The sequence below is a fragment of the Chrysochloris asiatica genome, unplaced genomic scaffold, assembly GCF_000296735.1.
Source record: "Chrysochloris asiatica unplaced genomic scaffold, ChrAsi1.0 scaffold00327, whole genome shotgun sequence".
NCBI lineage: Eukaryota > Metazoa > Chordata > Mammalia > Afrosoricida > Chrysochloridae > Chrysochloris > Chrysochloris asiatica.
Window position 1 is genome coordinate 410289 of NW_006408845.1, and position 16065 is coordinate 426353.

Here is a 16065-nt window from a genome sequence, read left to right on the forward strand (position 1 = left end):
GGAACCAAAAATTTTAAATACTGGTACTTGTCTTGTTGTTGGGAGTCATCAAGTCATCTCCAATTTATAGTAACCTTAGGCATAATCAAACAAAATGTTGCACAGTTCTTACATCCTCAATCATTGCTATGTTTGAGTTCATTGTTGCAGATACTGTATCAATCCATCTCAGTGGGAGTCTCATTTTTTTTTTTCTGTTGGCCCTCTACTTTACTAAGTACAATGTTCTTCTCTAGCAACTTATCTCTCCAGAAGACATGTCTCCCCATCCTTGCTTTCAAGGAGTGCTCTGGCTGTACTTCCTTTTAGATTGATTTGTTCATTCTTCCAGAAGTCCATGGTAAATTCATTATCTATGCCAACACTACAATTCAAATGCATCAATTCTTTATTGCTCTCATTCATTGCCCAGCTTCTCTGTGCATGAAAGGCAATTTAAAATGCCATGGTTTAAGTCAGGCAAGGCTTCATCAAAGCAGTTTTTTTTTGCTTTTCAAGATTTAAAAGAGGTCTTTTGCAACAGATTTGTTCAATACAATTTGCCATTGGATTTCTTTTGAATGTTGCTTCCATGGGCATTTATTGTTGATCCAAATAAAATGAAATCCTTGACAAATTCAATTATTTCACTATGTATCACGATGTTGTTTATGAGACTAGTGGTGAGGATTTTCATCTTAATTATGTTCAGATATATCCAGAGTGAAAGCTATAGTCTTATATTCACTAATAAACACTTTAAGTGTTCTTCATTTTCAGCATAAAAGGTTAGTAATGAGTTTTCCCTTAATTCCAAATCTGCATTCTTCTTCGTATAGTCCAGCTTCTTGGATTATTTGTTTAGTATACAAATTGAACAAGAAAGGTAAAATGATACAACCCTGCCACACACATTTTCCAATTCTAAATATGAAATATCATCTTGTTTTGTTCTCTTTCTTCTCTATATTCATTGTGATTCAACCTAAATATTATAAAATGATTGGTAAAACTTATCACCATGAAATTTTTCCATGTACAATTTTTGGAGGAAGAAGAACAAAGAAAAATGTGTATATAACACATTAATGAAAGCAAATCACGTAATATTTACAATGGACTTTTCTGCTATTGGTCCCAAGACTATTGCTAGTATTTATTACTACAGTCTTTTACCCTGTTCTAATAGTTGTTTCTTTACTTTGTTGGTCAATGTAAGAACTCAGGTTAAAGTCCCATTAATTACCTAGTGCTTATAAGGTCTTCCGATCTGACTTGGGTCACTGTGAGTCAGAACCAACTCAATGGAATTTAAACATAAAAACATAAGGTCTTTCCATCTGACTAGTAGACTGCTATGCCCAAGAATTTCTCTTATCTTGGACATTAAGTCTAATATTACAAGAAAAGCACTATTATTTCTTTCAACAATGTTCATTTTCCCTGAAAACCAGCCACAGATATTTTGGCAGAAGTCTAGAATGAAGGTCCTTATTGTATTAGATTAGGGATACTTGACAAGCTATGGACAACATTGCGAAGTATGAGTATTCTGGAACACTTAATTGTGCTCATGAGGAATCTGTATACGGACCAAGAGGTAGTTGTTCAAACAGAACATGGCAACCCTGAATGGTTTAAAATTAAGAACGGTGTGCGACAGGGTTGTATTCTTTCACTATACTTATACAACCTGTATGCTGAACAAATAATCTAAGAAGCTGGTTTATATGAAGAAAAACGTGGCATCAGGATTGGAGGAAGACTCATTAACAACCTGCAATATGCAGAAAATACAACCTTGCTTGCTAAAAGTGAAAAGGACTTAAAATATTTACTGATTAAGATCAAAGACCACAGCCTTCGGTATAGACTGCATCTCAATGTAAAAAAGAAAAACAAAAGTCCTCACCACTGGACCAATAAGCAACATTCTTATCAACAGAGAAAAGGTTGAAGTTGTCAAGGACTTCATTCTTCTTGGATCAACTATCAACACTCATGGAAGCAGCAGTCAAGAAATCAAATGACGTATTGCATTAGGCAAATCTGCTACACAAGACCTTTTTAAAGAGTTGAAGAACAAAGATGTCAGCTTAAGGACTAAGGTGTGCCTGACCCAAGCGACGGTATTTTCAATAACCTCATATGCGTGTGAAAGCTGGACAATGCGTAAGGAATACTGTAGAAAAATTGATGCTTTTGAATTATGGTATTGGAGGAGAATGTTGAAAGTGCCATGGGCTGCCAAAAGAACCAACATATCTGTGTTGGAAGAAGTGTAGCCACAGTGCTTCTTGGAGGCCTGGATGGCCAAATTTCATCTCTCATACTTTGGACATATTGCCAGGAGGGACCAGTCGCTGGAGAAGGATATCATGTTTGGTAAGGTGGAGGGTCATAGAAAAAGAGGAAGACCCCTAGCAAGATGGATTGGTAATACGGCAGCATCAATGGACTCAAGTGTGGCAACAATTGTGAGGTTGGCCCAGGACCAGGCAATGTTTTGTTCTGTTGTACATAGGGTTGCTATGAGTGGGTATAGACTTGATGGCACCTAACAACAACAACAACAGCATAGAGAGTTGTGATAACTGCTTTGTTTAAAAGACTACGGTCTGTGAAATCAATCTTAAAGTAGGATTTAAATTTTAAAGTAGCAGCTATGGTACTATAGTGTCTTGATTTAAGTCAGGTATCTTATTCCAAATTTGTCTGTTTGTTTTAAATTGTTAAATAAAGCAAATAATTTGCTATTATTTTACAACCAGTTTAATTTGTAGAAACAGATTTCTGGAGGCAAGACTAATTTTGAAGCTTGGATTCTGAGCATAATGTTTCCTTTTATGGTAATCAGCCCTGTATTTTTTCCTATTAGGTTAAGTGCTACCTCCAAGTCTCTGTCACGATGGAAGAGGCCCACTCTTACCAAAATCTAAGCTCACATCAATTGCACCAATATCTTAGGTCTAAATGCTCCTCAGAAACCCCATACAGGTTTCATCATAAGTTAGAACCAACTTGGTGGCACGTAACAGCAACTAAAAAAAAAGAGTCACTAAAAGTAATTTTAGTATAATTTTAATAAATTTAGTGTAAAAAAAAAAAAAGTAAATTTCTGTTTTCCTTAACCTCTCTGGAAGGGTAGGTGAGGTACATGATAGATTTCTTTCTTTTTTTTTTTTTTCCTAATTTATTCAACAGTTTATGATTTATGTCATTTTAAAAACATCAGTTCATTTAAGCATGTAGAAAAAGTATGCAAAAAGTCTGCAAAACAAAACATACTTTGAACATGTTTAAGAGTAGATTATCCAAAATTCCATATTATTTATTCATTCAGCTGCTTCATTATATATACTATGGCAGCCAAGTCATCTTTAACTTCAGTTGAAGTAAGCCTCCTAAATCCAGCTTTACTGCAGATTATCAACTTCTATATTATCTTGTAATTTGGCCTTTACAGCCTTCCTTTAGGGTTAAGATTGCTGTATGGATGGTATCTTCAAGTTCCAGATCTTCATTGTATCTTTTCTCTAGGAAACTTTTCCCATTCACAAAGTTCATCCCCATTGCTGTGGCTTTCCAGGCAAAGTGAGCTCCAGATGGATCTGACTGAAATAAAGATCGCCCTTCATTCCAACCACAAATAAGAAAAGAAACTCCAAATGGATGTACATCACCCGACTGGGTGTATTCCTACATCACAAAAGCTGCTCTGTACCAGCTGTGCTGTGGGGATGGGCTCTTGGTAAACAAGGCAGTACTGCTGAGCTAGTTTTTGAGCTCTATGTACAAGTACTTTGTAATCTGGGCCCATGCCACTCTACACGAAACCTATATGCTTGGTGATTGGTTCCACTTTGTGTACACATCGTTCATCATACAGAATGGATTTCTTTTCTAACACCAAATCATTTGCAGTTTTGATTCCCACTGAAGGGGCTCCTCCAGCTACAGTAGCCAAAGCACATTCAATCTGGACAAGTTTACCAGAGGGGCTGAATGTTGTCAGCGAAAAGCTGAAACCATGCTCTGCCGTCTTTACCTGGAGAGTAAAGCGGTAGATTGCATTTTGAATCCTATTACTCAGTGCTTTTATTCTTTCCTTATTAAGAGATTATGAAGTCAACAGAGAATAGGACAATGATTTAACTAGTGCAATGAACTGGAATGGGTTGCTGTACAAAATTATCAACTTAAAAATTAACCTGCTATATTTGGTCTAACATTCAATTAACTCACCTTTAATGTGATGGCTGAAGGGACTCAATGGTACTTAACAACAAAAATAACAATGTGCTGATGGCTGGAGTCCTGGTGTGGTGCTGTGGGTTAATATGCTAGACTGCAAGTAGTCAGTTTGAACCACAAAATCAGCAGTTCACACTCACCAGCTACTCCTTGGAAACCCTATATAGGGTTTCTATGGGTCCTACTTGATGGCACTTCACAATAACAACAACATGATGGCTGAAACTGCAAGGCGCCTTGTCAGAGCCAGACCAAATGACTTTGCGGGCATCATACAGCTATAGAGTGATGGGTCTATAAGCAACTGAAGCAAACCTGCCTCATTGTAAGTGGACAACAGCAAATTGGTACCACAAAGGAATATGAGCTTGGTAATGCCAGGTCATTTAAAAAAAGGTTGTAAATAAAGGATTTTATGTGAGGATTTTTGGCATCTAAATCAAATGTTTTTAAAGTACTGTGCAAGCCAGCACCATGAAGGCCAAACAAAGCATGACGAGAGCCAGGATTTAGAATTGCCAGATTGCAACTTCTGTTCTGAATATTGGCCAGGCTTTTCTGGCCTCTTCATGTCTTTCGGCAATGGCCAACTTTGGATTCAGATTATTATTATTCAACCCAGAAAACCACTAAAATGACAACTGACTAACTCATTAAATTCAGAATCAAAAAAAAAAAAAAAAAAGTATAGCTATATAATAAACTAAAATATAATTACAAATACACTCACTTTAGTAGCTAAGTTAATACTAATGAAGACAAAATAGATTTAGTGTGATTTTAGTTTTGAAAATCAAGTTCCTTAATTTTTTTCAGAGTTTTAATTAATCAAAATGAAAAGCTTTTGCTATTTTCTGTGTACAATCCTTCATTCCTTCCTGATTCTGTACTTGAGAATGATGAGTTTTGATTCTGGTTATTAACAACATGAGCGGGAAGGGAAAGTTCAGCTTTTTCCTTATTGCTGCTTTTGTTGCTAAGTGCCAGTGAATCAGTTCTGACCCATAGCAGCCCTGTAGAGTTTCTGAGGAACATTTGGCGCACTTGAACCACTAGCCTTGTGATTTAGTAGTTCAGTGCTTATCCTACAGTTCCTATTAGTGGGGAGGATTTCCTCTAATAAATAACACATCAGTAGGGAGTTTCAGATGACATCCTACATCTAGGACTTCTGAACCTTTTTGACATTTTTATCCTTAATAGTCCAATCTCCATCAGTTATTGATCAGTTCTCTTTCACACAGGAGATACTATATATCAACTGATACTATAATTCAACAATCTTCAGAACCAATAACCAAGTAGTGATGCAGTACTTCTTCTATAAGAAGAAACTAGCTTTGCAGACTCAGAAAGCCCTTAGGTTTCATGTGTAATACAAAGTGATGATTTAGTAATCTAAGTATATTGTCATCTTCTGGCTTTAAATTATCCAATGCTCTCCCCTTAGCACTTACCATACAAAGTGGCCCTGGAACTCATCCTATCTGTTAAATTATTCTATGGAAGCAGCTGCTTGGATCCCAAAACTTCACTTTCAGTGACATAATGTTCCAGGTTCCATTTTATCTCATGGGCTGTATAAGTTTGTCTTCCTAAAATATGAAATGGAATATCATTGTCTCCGATTTATATCCAGTTCCCATTTCCCAGAGTATATGTAGCCACCTAATCCATTAGTTTGTTCTTTGAAAACAAGTTTTCTATAGTTAGGTTTCCTTGGTTATAAGCAACAGTGACCAAGTAAGTTTAATGCTGATGAAGACAAGAGGGTTCTAGTGGATTTTTAGTTTTGGAAATACAATTTAAGTGATCAGAGATATAAACACTTCTATTTCTCTACAATTGTATTTAATTTATTCATAAGTCCCCAGTTCTCTTAATATTTTTGTTGCTATTGTTAGGTGCCATCTAGTCGGTACCAACCCATAGCGAACTTAAAGGTAGTAATTAACTCATTTGGGGTCCTATAGGATAAGCACTGGATTATTACCTGCAAAGACAGTGGTTCAAACCTATCAGCTGCTCCTTGGAAACCTTATACAAGGTTGCTATGAGTCTGAATCAACTCAATAGCACATAACAACAACAAAATTAACTCATATAGGTAATGAATGAATTCCATTTTTAAATGGTGGTTTGGGTGAAGTATTCAGTCAAATTCAGAAGATTCTTCCTATGTTCTTTCTACTGTTCTCCCTACTTGGGGGACTTCTAAGGTAAGGGCATCTCAGACCTTCGTAGCCCAAATGGTTAAGTGCTCCACTAGTAATCAAAAGGGTGGCAGTCCAAATCCACCCAGAGGTATACCTGGTGAATTATGTTCAAAAGATCTCAGCCTTGAAAATGCTATGGACTAGTTCTACTCTTCACATATGGCTCACTATGAGTTGAATAAACTCAGTGGCAACCAACAGTAACAAAAATTATGATTTAGCTTGTCCAGCCTACCATTTAGTTACTTGTGATAGCATTTACTTGCTGATATGCAAAGTCACTGCCATGTTACAATCTGTGATATTTGAACAATATGACAATCCTCCTTTAAACCCCAAGGAGCTGTAGTAGCGTAGTGGCTACAAGTTGGGCTAATCTCATGGTCAGCACTTTGAAACTACCAGTGGTTTCATGGGAGAAAAATGAGGCTTTCTGCTCCTGTAAAGATTTATAGTCTCAAAAACACTATACAGGATCACTATAAGTTGGAACCAACCACACAGAATGTAACTACCACCACCACCACTTTAAACCCCAGTTTTTTCTAATTTGAAATCTCAGTAGTGACAGAGAAGGGGTTCTTTATTAATTCTAAAAATCTTATTGCACCAGAATCTTCGTGTATTATTTGTCTCTGATACCCAGCTCATATCCTTGAGATCGCTCTTTAGATTTTAGCTATGATTGAAGTGTACACTTCTATGAGGACTTTAAGTGACTTAATAACACCAGAATCCAACCACTAGAATTTACTGCTCTGATTTATACTTTCTGACCTGGCCCGTTCCAATTTTGTAGTAGCCTAATTGACTCAAATATATGCACAGCTCAGACATATAAGGGAGTTAACATTCTAGGAATAACTCTTGACCAGTGAAGGATAGGCACCAATGAATAAAAATGCTTATACCTCCCAACCTTGAAAAGATAGTTCTAGAATACATTCTGTATGTTTTTCTAAAGGTTCTGATGTAATACAGACCTCATTATCTACAGTAGGTAACTCAGTAATACACTCTTGAAAATGGTTTTTCTCAGTCTCTTTTTCCTGGTGATCATCATCCCAAATAGTTTCACACAACTCCTTGTCACAACACCTGCTTTTCAAAACTCAAATTAAGCATGCCTCCTATCCCAAACTCTTCTCCAACTGCAGCATATAGATAAGCTTTGTGCATCTCCTTCCTTAATGAAAGGAAATCTTTCCTATGTCGTACTGTCTTTATTCTATAGTTTAAGAGAAAAACTCCACAAATGCATCTCTAAGTTTGCTCTCTGCTATAAACACACCCTAGGAGATTCACAGAAAAAGAAAACATTTTGCACTGTCAAGTGCATAGAGCTTGCAAGTGAAAATCAGGTTTCGTGACCTTTGGCAGACCAGTGAGATTTAAAACTGTAGGTTAAACATGAAAACTGAGCATTGATTTCATTTTTGGCAGTGTTCAGCCCTCTCTCCAAAGCAACAGGTGCTTCCATCTACATGAGCAGTGAGTGCACTTTCAGCTAAGAAATGAGTAACAAAAATACTGTCAAAAATATTATCCTGCCACATTTTCTACTGAATTCAATTACAAAGAGGAAGTTCAGATTCAATGGAAGTCACATTGGAATAGCTAGGGCGTGACTAGAAAGTTAGAATAAAGCAGCAAGCCTGTGCAACTCTGGGGATAAACTTAAGGGCAGAGGGCAGAGGGCAGTTGCTGGATAGGATTATAAATCCACTACAGTTTGTTTACTTACTTGCTTTTTTTATTTTATTTTTTGTTTAAATACCCTAATATTCTAGGTGCTGTGCATATATTTCATTGTTGTTTTTAAGTGTGGTTGAGTCAGTTCTGACCCATAGCAACCCTGGATAGGATTTCTGAGGAACGACTGATGAGTGTGAACCACTGACCTTATGGTTCAAACCAATCTTGAGGTTGAATGCTTATCCTACGGCACCACACCATGACTCCATATACATTAGCTGCCATCAAGTAGGTCTCCAACTCATGGCAAACTTATGTACAACAGGGTCAGACCATTGTGATCCCTAGCTAATTTTCAGAATTAAGTCACCAGGACTTTCTTCCTAGTTTATCTTATTCTGGAAGCTCCATTCTGTTAAGCATTACAGTAACACTCACACTTTCACTATCAAATGGGTAATAGCTATAATTGTGGTGTCTTGCAGGAATAGTGCCTGGATCTTCTGCATAAAACCAAACCACAATATTCGATTCTGACTCACAGAAACTCTATAGAGTACGTCTGTTCCATAGGGTTTTCAAGGCAGGATAAGCACTCAACCTCAAGGCTGGTTTCAACCACAAGGTCAGCAATTCAAACTCACCAGCCATTTCTCAGAAACCCGAGAAATGGGTTTCTATAAGTCAGAACTGACTTAACAGCACCTAACAACAACAACAACAGATCTTTACTGAAGCATACTGCCTCATTTTCTCCCATAATGTGTCTGGTATGCTTGTGCTGCTGAGCTTTTAGTTAACAGCCCAACACTTAACACCTTGCCCCACTAGAAGGCAAGAATTCTACTACTGAATCAACACCATACCACTACGTGTATGTTGCTATTAGATGCTGTCCAGCCAGTTCCAACTCACAGCAACCACATACACAATAGAATGAAACACTTCCCAGTCCTACACTATCCTCACAATTATTATGTTTGAGTCCATTGTTGTTGTCACTGTGTCAATCTGTTGTTGAGAGTCTTGCTCTTTTCCACCAAACCTCCACTTTACCAAGCATGATGTTCTTCTCCAGCAATTGGGCCTTCCCGACAACATGTACAAAGTCTGAGAGACAAAGTTTTGCCATTTTCCCTTCTACTAAGGAAGATTCTGGCTGCACTTCAAGACAGATTTCTTTGTTCTTCTGGAAATCCATGGTACTTTCAATATTCTTTTGCCAAAGCCATTCATTTTAATGGGCCTGATCTTCTACAGTCTTGCTTATTTATTTTCCAACTGTCATATGCATATGAGGTGATTGAAAATACCTTGACCTGGATCAGATGCAGCTTAGTCCTCAAAGTGACATCTTTTTTCCTTAACACTTTCAAGTGGTCTCATGCAACAAATCTGCCCAATGGCCGTTGAGTTCATTCCAAATATATAGGTTTTCCAGTCAGCAGCTGGTGGGTTTGAACAGGCAACTTTGTGGCTAGCAGTCCAGTGCTTATACTATTTCACCATCCAGGATGCCAACATATATATATGCTGTTTTTGTTGATAAGTGCCATTGAGTCAATTCCTATGCATAGTGACTCTGTATATAGGGTTTCCAAGGAGTGGCTGGTAGTTATGAACTACCAGCCTTGCAGATCAAACCAACTTTGTGGTCCAGTACTTATCCTATGGTGCCACACCATGCATACAGTAGTAAATAAACCAAATAAAACCAAAACCAAACCCAAACCTACTGTCATTGAATTGGTTCTAACTCATAACAGTACACAGTTTCTGAGACTAAACCTGTAAGGGAGCAGAAAACCTCATCTTTCTTTCTTGAAGTAGCTGATGGATTTGAATTGCCATCTTTGGTTAGTAGTCCAGTCCTTATCCTACAGGACCACCAGGGTTCCTAGTAGTAAATATGTTAGACAAAAATCATAGCCGTTATGGTATGTGGTGGTGACATCTTGGCTGCAAGTAAATATCCACTGTCTTTCCACTGGAGGGTAGCTAAAAAGTCAGGGACTATATTTCTTATCCATTTTCATCCAGATGTGGCAGACAAATAGGCCCCATCCTTGTAATTAGAAGAGAAGTAAAGTTGGTAATTTATGTGTTTAAAAAACAGATTTGGCCTCAAAATAACCTTAAAGACCAAAGTTAGAAACTGGAAAGATTGTCAGCCTTATCACTGAATGACTTTGTGGAGAAGCCCCTCCCAAACTGTTGATCACAAAAATAACTGAACTTCTATTTGAGCCAAAAACAAACTGTGCTACATATTAACCTATTGAAATTTGGGGCTTTACTTGTTATAATAAATAATGGTACTGAAATATATGGAGCTTACATTCTAGTGGAGTTTCTGGGTCACACTAAAGGTTAACAGCTGAACACATTAACCAAATGGTTGAAGGCCAAGTCTACCCACAGGTACCTAAGGAAAAACTACCTGACAATCTACTTGGAATAAAATAAAAAAGTTAGTCATTGAAAATACTATGGAGCATAGTTCTTTTCTGACACTCCTGATGTTACCACTGAGTTGAACTTAACTTGGTAGCAACGATTTTTATATTCTAATGTGGAAATTATTGAACAGTATCCCAAGCAAGTAAAATTTGCTAATAATTCAACAAAGGTTTTAGCAGTATATCAACGAGAAGCTGTCAAAAATTTAAGCCAGATTCAGAAGAGGATGTGTAACAAAAAGATACTAATGCTGATATCAGAAGGATCTTGGTTGAAAGCAGAGAGTACCAGAAATATGTTTATTTGTCCTTTTTTGACTATGCAAAGACATTCGACTGTGTGGATCAGAACTATGGATAATATTGCGAAGAATGGGTATCCCAGAACACTTAATTGTGGTCATGAAGAATTTGTGCATTGACTAAGAGACAGTTACTAGAATTGCAAAAGGTGATACTGGATGGATTAAAATCAGAAAAGATGTCTGTCAGGGTTATGTCTTCCACCATGCTTATTCAGTTTGTATGGTAAGCAAATCATCTGACAAACTGGATTACATGAAGAACAACATGGCATCAGGATTACAGAACTATTCATTAATAGCCTATGATATACAGATCAGACAACCTTGCTTGCTGGAAATACTCATGAAGATCAAAGAGTACAGCCTTCATGGATTGTACAGAAATCCATACTTAATGTACAGAAAATGAAAATCCCCACAACTGGACCAATAAATAACATCATAATAAATCAAGGAAAGATTGTCAAAGATTTCATTTTGCTTGTATCCACAATCAGAACTCATGGAAGCAGAAGCCAAGAAATCAAATTACAAAATGAATCAACAACTTCTTATGGAAAGGAGACCAAGGATAAGTAAAGCATTACTTGAAAAGAACAAAATAGAAGACCTCTCATTTCCTGATCTCAAAACCTACTACACAGCCAGAGTAACCAAAATAATCTGGTACAGGTATATGAAAGGCACACAGATCAATGGAATAGAACTGAGAAACCAGAAGTAAAGCCATCCACCTATGCTCAATTGATCTTTGACAAATGACCAAAACACAATAAATACAAAAGAGACAATCTCTTCAAGAGTGCTAGCAAAACTGGAAATTCATTTGCAGAAGAATGAAACAACACCCATGTCTCACACAAAATGCACAAACAAATGCAATATGGATTAAAGACCTAAATGTAAAACCTAGAACTATTTGGATCAACAATGAAAAATAAGGACAAACTTAAGGACTCTAATCCATGGCACACATATACTATCAGACATGACTGACCACATACAAACAGCAGAAGACAAAATAGATGACTGGGATCTCCTAAATAATAGACACCTACATGCATCAAAAGTTTTCACCAGAAGAGTAAAAAGAGAACCACCAATTGAGAAAAAGATTGACAATGACTTTTCAGACAAGATAACTGTCTAAAATTTATAGAACACTTCAACACCTCAATAAGATAATTAATTCAATTTAAAATGGGCAGAAGACATGAAAAGATACTTCACCAAAGACAACATTCAGGTGGCCAACAAATACACGAAGAAATCTTTCAATAGCCATTAGAGATACAAATCAAAACAATGAGATACCTTACACCTCAGCATTAATAGCAAAGTACAAAAAACAAAACAAAACAAAAAAACAGAAAACAACAAATGCCAACCAGAGTGTGGAGAATTGGGGACCCTCCTAATTGCTAGTGGAACTGTGAAATGGTGTACCCACTGTGGAAAACAGTATGGCCCTTTCTCAGAAGGTTTGAAAGAAGAAAACCATATAACCCAGCAATGGCTCTCTACTTGGTATATGTCCTCAAGAAATAAGAGCTATGAATAGATATTTGTACATCCAACTTCAATGCAACATTATTCATAATAGCAAAATGATGGAGACAGACTAGATGCCTGTTAGCAGGACAATGACTGAACAAATATCGGCACACACACATAATGAAATTATTATGCAACATTGAAGAATAACAATGAATTTACTTAACACCCCATATTTAGGAAGCCGGAGGGCATTATGCTAAGTGAAATTAGTCAGTTGCAAATTTTATATTGTATATTGTCTGAGACCACTACTGTAAAAAATCAAGAAAAGATTTTCATTCTGTAATACATCATAATATATGATGGCACTACTGGTGTGACACTGTGGTATTAGCATTGGACTGAAAACCACCAGGTCGGCAGTTGAAACCCACCAGCTGCTCCTTGAAAACCATTTACAGGATCACCATGAGTCAGAAGGGACTAGACAACACAACAACAACAACATATGGCACTTAACAACAAATAGGGTTACTGGGGTGTGAGTGAAAGGAGAATTTTTTACTAGGTAGAGTGCAGTCACGTGCTAATTTGGGTGACAAGAAAGGCGGTTCAAATGAAAAAGAAGGAAAAAGGAAATTGCTTCTTTTTTAGACTTTTTTTTTTTTTTTTTTTCATATGCTTGAATGGAAACAATGTATACTTGTTTTCCATTAGGGCAAGCCATTGGGAATTTTCCCTCAAATAAAAAAAGGGGAAGAAAAGTAGAAAAAATAGGAAACGGAGAGAGTGAAAAATATTGGAAATGGATAAAAACTGAAAAAGAGAAACCAATGATTTTGAAATGGATAGGATTGATGGTTGTGCAGCATGTGGAAGTAGTTGCAGTGGTTGGATTCTACATGTTAAAATGGTTGAAATGGCAATGTTTTGTTGTTTATGTATTTCCATGAAAAGAAAAAAAAAATCAAATTAAGTATTCCATTAGGCAAAAAGAACTCTTTGTAGTATTCAAGAGTAATGATGTTAATTCAAGGACTAAGGTGCACCTGGTCCAAGCCATGGTATTCTCCATCACCTCATAAGCATGTGAAAGTTACACAATGAATAAGAAGACTCTCGAAAAAAATCAATGCATGCATTTAAATTATAATGTTGGAGAAGAATATTGAAAGTACCATGGACTTATAGTAGAACAAACAAACCTGTCTTTGTGAAAGTAATTTAAATACACTGTCAGGAGGTACCAGTCCTGGAGAAAGACACTATGCTTAGAAAATCAGAGGATCCCAGGATCCCTAAAAAGAGGAAGACATCCAATGAGACGAATTGACATTGTGGCAGCAACAATGGGTTCAGATTAACAACAATTGTGAGGGTAATTCTGAGTTATTGACTCAGTAGTACCTAACAACAATTGGGGAGACATATACAAAAAAGATAAATAACATACAGCCAATGGATCAGATCAGATAAGAAGTGTTAGAGGAAAATACTGGGAGAATAAATGATCCATTAATTGAATTAGAGAACACTGAGAATTACACATTTGAGTGGTGCGGTCTTGAAGAGGCTCAGTTTTAGACATGTGAACCTGATTGTTGTTTTTAAGTGCGGTCAAGTCGTAATAGCAACCCCCTGTAAAAGTATAGGGTTTCCAAGGAGCAGCTGGTGGGTTTGAACAACTGATCTTGTGGTTCGAAGTCTAGAGCTGGCATTAAATATCTAAGCAAAATGATCAAGTAGACAGGTAATTATTTGGATGTTGTTTATTGATCCAGTAGTAAGGATTTTTGTTTTCTTTTCATTGAGGTGCAATTCATAAGGAAAGCTGTAGTTTTTGATTGTCATCATTAAGTTATTTTAAGTCCTCTTCACTTTCAGCAAACAAAGTTGTATCATCAGCATATTGCAAGTTGATAATGAGTCTTTATCCAATCCTGGTGCCATGTTTTTCTTCATATAACTCATCTTCTCAGATTATTTGCTCTGCATACAGGTTGAATAAGTATGGTGAAAGAATATAGACCTGTTGCCCACCAACTTTCTTAATTTTAAACCATTGAGTGTTTCCATGTTCTATTAAAACAACTACCTCTTGGTCCATGTACAGATTCCTCAAGAGCACAATTAAGTGTTCCGGACTACTTATTCTCCACAATATTGTTCATGGCTTGTCATGATCCACACAATTGAAACCCTTTGTGAAGTCAATAAAGCACAGGCATACATCTTTCTGGTATTCCCTGCTTTTAGCCAATATCCATCTGAAGTCAAATTTTATCCCTTATGCTATGCCCTCATCTGAATCTGGCTTAAACCTCTGGCAGATCTCTGTTAAAGTATGTTTGCAGCCATTTTTAGATTATCTTTATAAAAAATTTCACTTGTACGACATATTAATGATAATGAATGAGAATTTCCATATTCCCTTGGGTCACCTCTCTTTGGAATGGTCATACATATGGATTTCTTGTCAGTTGGCCAAATAGTTTTCTTCCAAATTTCTTGGCATAGACGAATGAGTGCCTCCGGTGCTTCATCACTTTGTTGAAAGATTTCAATTTGTATTCCATCATTTCCTGGAGCTTTCTTCTTTGTCAATGCCTTCTCAGTAGACTTTGGACTTTGGTCTTCATTATCATTGGCTCTTAATCATATACTACCTCTTGAAATGATTGAACACTATTTCTTTTTGGTACAGTGACTGTGTATTCCTTCCATCTTCTATTAATGCTTTCTGCATCATTCAATAGTTTGCCAATGTCATTCCTGCTGTTAAGTTCTGCTGAGTTGGTTCCAACTCATAGCAACCCTGTATAGGGTCTCTGAGGAGCAGTTCGTGGGTTTGAACTGCTGACCTTGTATTTCACAGACCATTGCTGATCCTATGGAACTGCACCAGGAGTTCTCAGAATCTTTCAATATTTCAAGTTGAGGCTTAAATTTTTCTTCAGTTCCCTCAGCTTGAGAAATGCTAAGCATGTTCTTCCCTTTTGGTTTCCTAACTCCAGATTTTGCATATTTCATTATAATATTTGACTTTATCTTCTCAAACTGATGCCCTCTTTATTTTTTTATTCAGCTCTTTTGCTTCATTTTTTTCTATTTGCTTTAGCATCTCTACATTGGAAAGCAAGTTTCAGAGTGTCTTCAAAAGATCCATTTTGTTCTTTTCCTTTTTGTCTTCTCAAGACCTTCTGCTTTCTTCCTGCATGATATCCCTGATGTCATCTCACAACTCTTCTGGTCTTTGGTCTTTAATGTCTAATGAATCAACTCTATTCTTCAGATGATCTCTAAATTCAGGTGGGGTATGCTCAAGGTCATATTTTGGCTCTCACGAACTTGTTTTAATTTTCTTCAGCTTCAGCCCAAACTTGCATAGGAACAATTGATGATCTGTTCCACAGTCTGCCCTTGGCCTTGTTTTGGCTTAGGATAGGGAGTTTTTCCACCATCTCTTTCCACAGATATAGACAATTTGATTTCTGTGCATTCTATCTGGTGAGGTCCATGTGTATAGTAGTCTTTTATGTTGTTTACAAATGTATTTGCAATTAAGAAGTCAATGCAAAATTCTATCACACCATCTCCAGCATCATTTCCATCACCAAGGCCATTATCTTCCCAACTACTGATCCTTCCTCTTTGTTTCCA

At 36.8% G+C, this 16065-nt stretch overlaps 1 pseudogene; it reads right to left on the reverse strand.

Moving 5' to 3' along the window:
- Nucleotides 1–3310: 3310 nt before the first annotated feature.
- Nucleotides 3311–16065, reverse strand: part of LOC102839807 — a 108392-nt pseudogene continuing 95637 nt past the window's right edge.